The 9,584-nt window shown below is 41.0% G+C and overlaps 1 long non-coding RNA gene across 2 annotated transcripts; it reads left to right on the top strand.

Annotated features, from left to right (window-relative positions):
- The first annotated feature begins 7,193 nt into the window (after positions 1-7,193).
- LOC139568776 (uncharacterized) lies at positions 7,194-8,996 on the top strand. Of its 2 annotated transcripts, none has more exons than XR_011673661.1 (3): positions 7,194-7,284; positions 8,156-8,512; positions 8,644-8,996. It is a non-coding gene; the product is annotated as an uncharacterized lncRNA (long non-coding RNA). The 2 variants fall into 2 exon arrangements; XR_011673660.1 differs by having other exon boundaries at positions 7,195-7,284; positions 7,487-8,512.
- The last annotated feature ends 588 nt before the right edge of the window (positions 8,997-9,584 follow it).

A 9,584-nucleotide genomic window follows, 5' to 3' on the forward strand; every position in this document is an offset into this window, starting at 1 on the left:
AGGGGCCACACACCTCCCCACGGCAGAGCGGCGTCGCTGGAAACAGCTGGGGCTCTGTTCCTATTGTGTTATTTAATTTTCAATATATTTGATAAAATTTTATTAACACCAAAACAGTCTTTATGGGCGTGAGTTGTACAAAATTGATATTTACACGTGATTTAACTTTAATGAAATGGTATTATGGCAGCGATATTGGATTTGAGGCAATGTAGCCCCAAAGAAAATACAAAATCCGTTCAAGGAACCTTGGACCCAAAAACATCTCATTCTTATGTCTGAGCCCATTTGTTTTCCTTAGAGCAGATTACAATAGCCACAACATCAAAAGACAGATGTAGGCCTCCTGAGTGGCACAGTGCCAGCAATCCAGAAAATCACATTGTACGATTTTTAAGTAATTCATTCGCATTTTATTGCATGACATAAGATTTGATCACCTACCAACCAGTAAGAATTCCGGCTCTCACAGACCTGTTAGTTTTTCTTTAAGAAGCCCTCCTGTTCTCCACTCATTACCTGTATTAACTGCACCTGTTTGAACTCGTTACCTGTATAAAAGACACCTGTCCACACACTCAATCAAACAGACTCCAACCTCTCCACAATGGCCAAGACCAGAGAGCTGTGTAAGGACATCAGGGATAAAATTGTAGACCAGCACAAGGCTGGGATGGCCTACAGGACAATAGGCAAGCAGCTTGGTGAGAAGGCAACAACTGTTGGCGCAATTATTACAAAAAGGAAGAAGTTCAAGATGACGGTCAATCACCCTCGGTCTGGGGCTCCATTCAAGATCTCACCTCGTGGGGCATCAATGATCATGAGGAAGGTGAGGGATCAGCCCAGAACTACACGGCAGGACCTGGTCAATGACCTGAAGAGAGCTGGGACCACAGTCTTAAAGAAAACCATTAGTAACACACTACGCCGTCATGGATTAAAATCCTGCAGCGCACGCTAGGTCCCCCTGCTCAAGCCAGCACATGTCCAGGCCCGTCTGAAGTTTGCCAATGACCATCTGGATGATCCAGAGGAGGAATGGGAGAAGGTCATGTGGTATGATGAGACAAAAATAGAGCTTTTTGGTCTAAACTCCACTCGCCGTGTTTGGAGGAAGAAGGATGAGTACAACCCCAAGAACACCATCCCAACTGTGAAGCATGGAGGTGGAAACATCATTCTTTGGGGATGCTTTTTTTTTTTCCCGTGCAAGGGGGACAGGACGACTGCACTGTATTGAGGGGAGGATGGATGGGGCTATGTATCGCGAGCTTCTATCTAAAGGCCATCAGACTGTTAAACAGCCACCACTAACATTGAGTGGCTGCTGCCAACATACTGACTCAACTCCAGCCACTTTAATAATGGAAAAATTGATGTAATGCAGTTTGTTTGTGTATGTAGGGCAGACAACTGACTACTTGTATTCCACATTTTATCAATTTCAGAGCTTGCAATATTGGGTTAAAAAAGCTTACGAAGCACTTTTTTTTTAGTTTAGGGGGTGTTTTAGTTCATAAATGTGAGAAATAAGAGACATGGTTGTGTTTTGTTCTACCTCAGGTATCTCAGAAACTAAAGCCCTTTTTGGATTGGCCACTAGCCTAGTAAGTGTAAGGCTGGGATTCTATCCAAGCCACACTATAGCACAGCTGCGCTAGGCATTCGATAACGCGTGTACTGTATTAAAGGACATTTACGCTTAAGCCAACATCCACAGCGATTACCATGAATGCAAATTCAGTGAACGCTGGGGAAATTACCTTTAAAAGGCAAATTGTTGGCTTTCTAGAACAGCTGCGTTAATAAGCGTGTCTCAGATTAAATCCAGTAGTTAAGACTCCTGGTTTCAGAAAGTAGGGGGTGCAGGCAGGGTGCTGCAGTGGTTTGTCAGGTTATTCCAAACTTGATCACCACTATGAATTTTTATTATTAAATACACAAAGTTGAAGAGTGTATTAATACGCACACCACACTGCAAAGCTAAAATGATGTTGCCAATTTTCCACATAAATTCCCAAACGTTGAAAGAACGTTGAAAGAAAAGAACAATCCAAACAAAAACGTTGACAGCAGTTCTGTAACTTTTTATTTAGTACACATTCAATACAAAGGAGCTATCCTGCTACTGTAGAATACTTACTATGTACCAAACTTGGGGTTTAAATGTGTATTTTCCTCTCAAAACGTTGAAGTGCTCTTGGGTTAGCAGACAAGTGAACCAAGGGAATTTCCACAAGTGCAAAATTCGCCCAGCCAGCACACTGGACATTTAACTATGATAATCTTTAAGAGAAAAACAATAGGATTCATACAGTGCATACGGAAAGTATTCAGACCCCTTGACTTTTTCCCACATTTTGTAACGTTACAGCCTTCTTCTAAAATGGATTCAATTGTTTTTTTTCTCCTCATCAATCTACACACAATACCGCATAATGACAAAGCAAAAACAGGTCTTTTTTGACAGGCTGTCATGTGCCTTTTACTGAGGAGTGGCTTCTGTCTGGCCACACACTACCATAAAGGCCTGATTGGTGGAATGCTGCAGAAATGGATGTCCTTCTGGAAGGTTCTCCCATCTCCACAGAGATTGCTCAGTTTAGCCGGGCGGCCAGCTCTAGGAAGAGTCTTCGTTGTTCCAATCTTCTTCCATTTAAGAATGATGGAGCCAACTGTGTTCTTGGAGACCTTCGATGCTGCAGAAATTGTTTGGTACCCTTCCCCAGATCCGTGCCTCGACACAATCCTGTTTCTATATATCAACTCATACACCCTGTGCCATGGAATCGGTACATCAAACATCTCTTCCCAGTTATTTTGCAATCTGTATGCCACAGCTGTCAAAATCCTGGTCCTCAAATGAAACTGTTATACTTTCCTATTTGGCTATTTTTGTTCCTCCATCAGTTTTGATCTTTTATATTGGGCAGACAGACCAGTTCCCTACCTCCTCCCGCTGCCACCTGCTTCCTCCATTTGAGGTAATGCTGTAGTCAATTGGTTGTAATCTTGGATTGGTTGTAATCTTGGACCTAACAGAAGATTGAGCCATCCTACCCACCAATAACTGGGGAAGGGTTTGCGATTTAGCTGATTTGTAAGCATGTGTGTTGTGTTATTACTGATCGATCATTTGAACCAAAATTCCCGGCAGCTCTTATCTCTCTGCAAACATCAGTGTTTGTTTAGGCAATGTTGCTTACCCAGCACACTGGACTCACACTGGACTCAAAATCAAACACACCTTGGGTAATCAACAGAAAATAAATATGTATTTGACCAAGGTCTGCAGTAAACATTTTATGCAGAATATTGATGTACTGCCCGGAAGGAAGGGGCTGTGTTGGAGAAGCTTCCATTTTGGAGTGTTTAACCAGGGGACCAAACCAATCGACTGGTTTCATCAATATACATTTTTAACAGAGTCGTGTGAAAGCCAAAGAACATTGCCAAAATGTTAGCATCGTTAAACCAGCCTGATTTCACAAGAACTGTTACGAAACGTGAGTGCAGCGGTCAGTCTGGTTTCACAAGGCTACCAAAATCAGGGCTGCCAACTTTTGTAGAAAGCTTGGGTGAGGTATGCTATGTGAATTTCATTGCCCCCTTGCACAACCCCTAGACGGGGGGACTAGGGGTCCTCTCCCAGGAACATTTACTGTTTTAAAGCTCATTTCCTGCAATTTTACATATTAGGCCTATAACCAGGGTCGACAATGTATTTTAAAAAATAAATAAAAAACTGGTCAAGTGTATTCAGGATACTTTGAACATTAAATGAACACTCCAAAATTTACAACTTTCTTACTTTGAGTTTTTTGTGGGATGAAATTTTAAGTATGCTAATAATTTTTTTCAACATATTTTTAAGGTGGTTTTACACTTTATTCAGACAGTAATGAAACGAGACAGGGAGACGGGCAAATGGGAGAAACAGTGGGAAGGTTGGAAGCAGAGATTGATTCCTGTTCTCAGGTGGAAAGTTGTATGTGACACGTGCCAGATACAACATGGCTCGGCACAGGAAATACTAATACTATTGGTTGATCGCAGTTGAGTGACCACATTTAAAATACCCAAATGCGGGACAACAGGAGGATTTTGCGGGACACACACACACACTACAATCCCCCTCCCATTCATGGTGTAGTGCAAATTCTTTAGGTGCTGGAGAACAATACAAATGTAAATTACGTCATCATTTCTCAACTTCTGTACCAACAGATGTAGCCAATTGAATATCACTATGGAATATCCCCCTGACAGGTGTGGCATATCAAGAAGCTGATTAAACTGCATGATCCTTACACAGGTGCACCTTGTGCTGGGCAGGACCAAGCGTGCCAAAGAGGCGGTAGCTGCTGAGCACCAATTTGCGAGAATTGAATGTTAATTTCTCTACTATAAGCCGCAGGATTGTCTGAGACCAGTCACCTGGACAGCTGATGAAATTGTGGGTTTGCACAACCAAAGAATTTCTGCACAAACTGTCAGAAACCATCCCAGGGAAGTTAATCTGCGTGCTCGTTGTCCTCGCCTGGGTCTTGACCTGACTGCAGTTTGGTGCCGTAACCAACTTCAGTGGGCAAATGCTCACCTTCGATGGCCACTGGCATGCTAAAGAAGTGTGCTCTTCACGGATTAATCCCGGTTTCAACTGTACCGGGTAGATGGCATTGAGCAGACCTTTCCATACAAATCCGATAGCGCCATGAAAGATATAACTCTACCATTCCAATTTAACATATAATTTAAAAACAAAATACCCTTTCCAAACATATTTTCTATAAATACAGGTATTTTATCAACCAGCACATTTGAGTTCAACCATAATATTTGTTGTAATATAGTTGTATATTTTCTGGGGGCTGTAATTGAAAAACAGATCGTTCTTGAATAAATTCCTCGAGTTCTTTTAGTTTTCCCTCTAACTTTCTTCGTATCTCTGTAGTACCGTTTTCTATTTCTTTTGCTCTCTACCTGTACTGTTAGTTCCAGTATTTCCCTTGTTAGTCTTGTCTCTTTGGACAGAAACAGCTTTTTCTTTACTGATGAATATTGAATTGAATGACCTCTGAAACTACATTTAAAGGTATCCCAAACAATAAGGGGATTTGCTGAACATACAGTACCAGTCAAAAGTTTGGACACACCTACTCATTCAAGGGTTTTTCTTTATTTTTTACTATTTTCTACATTGTAGAATGATAGTGAAGACATCAAAACTATGAAATAACTCATATGGAATCATGTAGTAACCTAAAAAGTTTTTAAAAAATCAAAATATATTGTAGATTTTAGATTCTTCAAAGTAGCCACCCTTTGCCTTGATGACAGCTGTGCACACTCTTGGCATTCGCTCAACCAGCTTCACCTGTAATGCTTTTCCAACTGTCTTGAAAGAGTTCCCACATATGCTGAGCATATGCTGCTTTTTCTTCACTCTGCGGTCCGACTCATCCCAAACCATCTCAATTGGGTTGAGGTCTGGTGATTGTGGAGGCCAGGTTATCTGATGCAGCACTCCATCACTCTCCCCATTGGTCAAATAGCCCTTACACAGCCTGGAGGTGTGTTGGGTCACTGTCCTGTTGAAAAACAAAGGATAGTGCCACTACGCACAAACCAGATGGGATGGCGTATCGCTGCAGAATACTGTGTTAGCCATGCTGGTTAAGTGTGCCTTGAATTCTAAATAAATCACTGACAGTGTCACCAGCAAAGCACCCCCACACCATCACATCTCCTTCTCCATGCTTCACGGTGGGAACCACATATATTCGGAGATCATCCGTTCACCTACTCTGCGTATCACAAAGACACGGCGGTTGGAACCGGTCGAATGTCCATTGCTCGTGTTTCTTGGCCCAAGCAGGTATCTTCTTCTTATTGGTGTCCTTTAGTAGTGGTTTCTTTGCAGCAATTCGAAGGCCTGATTTACACAGTCTCCTCTGAACAGTTGATGTTGAGATGTTACTTGAACTTTGTGAAGCATTTCTTTGGGCTGCAATTTCTGAGGCTGGTAACTCTAATGAACTTATCTTCTGCAGCAGAGGTAACTCTGGATCTTCGTTTCCAGTGGCGGTCCTCATGAAAGCCAGTTTCATCATAGCGCTTGATGATTTTTGCAACTGCAGTGGGAGAAACTTTGAAAGTTCTTGAAATATTCCATATTGACTGAACTGATTTGATGATGCCCCAGTGAAGGTCATGATGACGTCTGGTGTAATTGGAGATTGAAAATGATTCAGCTGAGAGAAGCAACAGGCTTTTTTGATGCCGTACATCAATGCATTGTCTGGATTTTCTTCCACAGCCTGATGGTACTTGTAGTTGTCTAGGTCACCCACAGTGCTCAGTGCTGCAACAACTGGTTCAAGAGGGGCAAATTTCTCTTGCTCAGGTCAACTATGAGATTGAGAACTTGTTTTATGCCAAACGAGATGTCCTAAGGAAGAATGGGCATCTTTCCGGAAGTGCATCAGAAATATTTACACTTTCAGTTTTCCCCCCAAATGTTTTAGTCTAATACAAAATGGCAGTGCTTGGGATATCTATTTTCTGCTTCGAGCAATATCCGACATCATCTTGGCCCCAGTCTTAAAAAGATCCTGGATCCAATACATGACAGAAAAAAAATCCCTGAATTTCCATTAGCTGTTTCCAGGGAAGACAACGCTGGGAGCAAGTGTGTGGAATATACAGAACTGTATACAGACCAAATACTTATTTTCCACCATAATTTGCAAATAAATTCATAAAAAATCCTACAATGTGATTTTCTGGATTTTCTTTCCTCATTTTGTCTGTCATAGTTGAAGTGTACCTATGATGAAAATTACAGGCCTCTCTCATATTTTTAAGTGGGAGAACTTGCACAATTGGTGGCTGACTAAATACTTTTTTGCCCCACTGTACTTACACTTGGTGAGTATAGTTATGTAGTTACCTGATCTTAGCTTAATGTTAATGACATACGATCCTCAGTTATGAGTCATAATGCTTGTGTGTGTATCATCCTGAGCCCTGTCTCCGTCCTCCATACTCTCCTCCATACTGTCTCGTCATAATCACTGCAGCTGATCGCTTAGCACACTCAACTTTTACATGATGATAATCAACGCCTTCCATCAATGTAATTTGTATTACAAACAGAATTGTTAGTCTAAATGTAATCTCTTTTGCTTTAGGTACTCCACTACCCGGCAATACATGGATGTGTGCACAGCGCTCATTCAAAAGTACCCCTCGTTGAGATACCACACAGGGAAGGGATATGTAAGAATTCTTCAAATGTCCTACTCACGTTAATTCACACACTAATAACCTTTTTACATCCTTGTGCCAAGCCAGACCATCATGTGCTGGCTTGGATAGACCATCTCAAGACCATCTCAAGACCATCTCAAATCTGCTCTTCTAACCTCCGTCGAAATAATCCGTCATGACATTTCTCCTCTCCACATTACATTTTTTTAAGGAGTCATGGCCTGATAAAGAATAAATACAAAAAAGAAAGGCAGCCACTTGCTCACGTTGCACAAGTACAGGAAATGCAGAAAGAGGTTTGGGAGGCAAGGGGAGAAAAAAAGTCCAGATGACACCGAAAATGAAGCCCCGACCAAAATAGCCACGGTATCTGTATACAAATAATGGCCCATATTCAGTCGAACCGCTGATCCCAGATTGTTTTTTAAGATCATAAATAATATTGTAAAGGTGGGTGGACCTGATCCTAGATCAGAACTCAGATGCTTTGTGAATACGTTTAGCCTTTTTCTATAAACTTTGCGTTTCATATTGCATGTATCAATATTTTATATTTACATGAGATTTTTTTAATATCGAGACGGGTGAGGATTCCTTCAGTCAGAAGTTACATGTTGAAAAAAATGCAGGAGTGCCAAAAAAAGAGCAAACATATATTCTCTACAAGACAAAATGAAAAGGACTGAAAAAGGAAACTTTATATAAAACAACAAAGGCACCAAGGACATCTTAAAAACAGTACCCAGCACTCCATTTGTCAGCCATTGTAAAGTCTAATAGAAAGTAAATGGTAAAAAGCACAACTAATGTAGCATAGCCACGTACTGTAATCTGAATCCAAGATACATTGATGATGCATTATAAACAAACTGACTTTCAGGTTCTCAGAGATAAGAAGCAAATTCAGTATGGATGTGGACAGGAACATTCTGTCCGGATTCGGGCACAATGGCTGACAAAATCATTGCAGAAACGGAGAGGGGTGTGGCCGTGGAGTTGCTGAATCTCTACAAGACGGCACTTCTCTCACACACGGAGGAGGCTCACAAAGGTTTGTTTTTTCTCTCCACTCTTACTGCATGTGAAGCGTACCCTTAACAGTATGCAGCCGTTCTAATTCTATTGATTCTAATCCAGATGTTTATTACCCACCCTCCAATTGAAGGTCACTGCAGCCATTTTGCTCCTCCCCTACCTCTTCAAAGAAAATCCGAGTGGGCTGTACATCTCAGACCAGGTATGTATTTCCCAGCAGACAAATAAATAAATGCCAAGTTAGTTGTACTGTGTGAGGTATGCTGTGCTCAGTTAACTTATTGTTTGAAATATGACTTCAGTAACTTCAATTTTTTTCAATACTTCTTACAGTGTGTAAAGTTCCCATCATCTACCATAAGAATAGAGGGAAAAACTCTTTGCGGATGAGAGCCACATCCAACTCTTCCTGGAATGGAGAGGAGCTACTTACTGAAGAGCCAGAGGACATCTCCATGGGGATGCATTTCCCTTCTAATATTGAGTATGCAGCATCAGTTTAAAGAGCAATGCTGTTCATTCAGACATCTTCTGGGAATTGATGAGGGGATAAATGATCAACAAATATTGTATGAATGGCAAACTTTTTGCTGTAGTGCGAGATAGGGGAGACCAGAGATTCCTGTGATGTCTGCAAGTGATATTTCTGTGACTTTTAAAGTCAATAAAATGTATTTGTGACTTTACAAGATTGCCACTTAATGTTATGTATTATTATTAACAATAGAATAAATGGGAAATAAAAGGTTACTACAGGAACCTTAACACCCTAAAAAGGTTATTTGAGGAACCTGTTTAAAAAGATTCCTCAGGGAAAGGTTCCTGGAAGCAGCTTTAGGGGTTCCACCGGTGTGGCAATCTGAGGAACCCCCAAAGGTGCCTCCAGGAACCTTTCTATTTTAGTGGGCGTACTTCTATATGCGGAATCAGGTGCGCGTCCTTAACATTGACAGGAGCACTCCAAACAAAAGACAATAAAATGGACAAAACTCATAAATGGAATGAAATAAACCAAAACGTGTTTCTTACAAGTGTAGTATAGGTTGAGGTCTGCAAACAATGTGTCCACTCTGACAGAAAACGGTAAACGACAAAAAAAATCATATTGAATGAAATGACAGTAACTAAAGAAACATTGTAGATCAGAAATTATGGGAATTAACGGTAAATGTAGGCTACTACTGGTGACATGTAATGGGGAATTGATAGACACTAACATCAAAGGGCAAACAATTCCCACAATGAAGTTATGAAACAATGAACGCGCACAAAAT

The sequence above is a fragment of the Salvelinus alpinus genome, chromosome 2 (assembly GCF_045679555.1).
Source record: "Salvelinus alpinus chromosome 2, SLU_Salpinus.1, whole genome shotgun sequence".
Taxonomy (NCBI): Eukaryota; Metazoa; Chordata; class Actinopteri; order Salmoniformes; family Salmonidae; genus Salvelinus; species Salvelinus alpinus.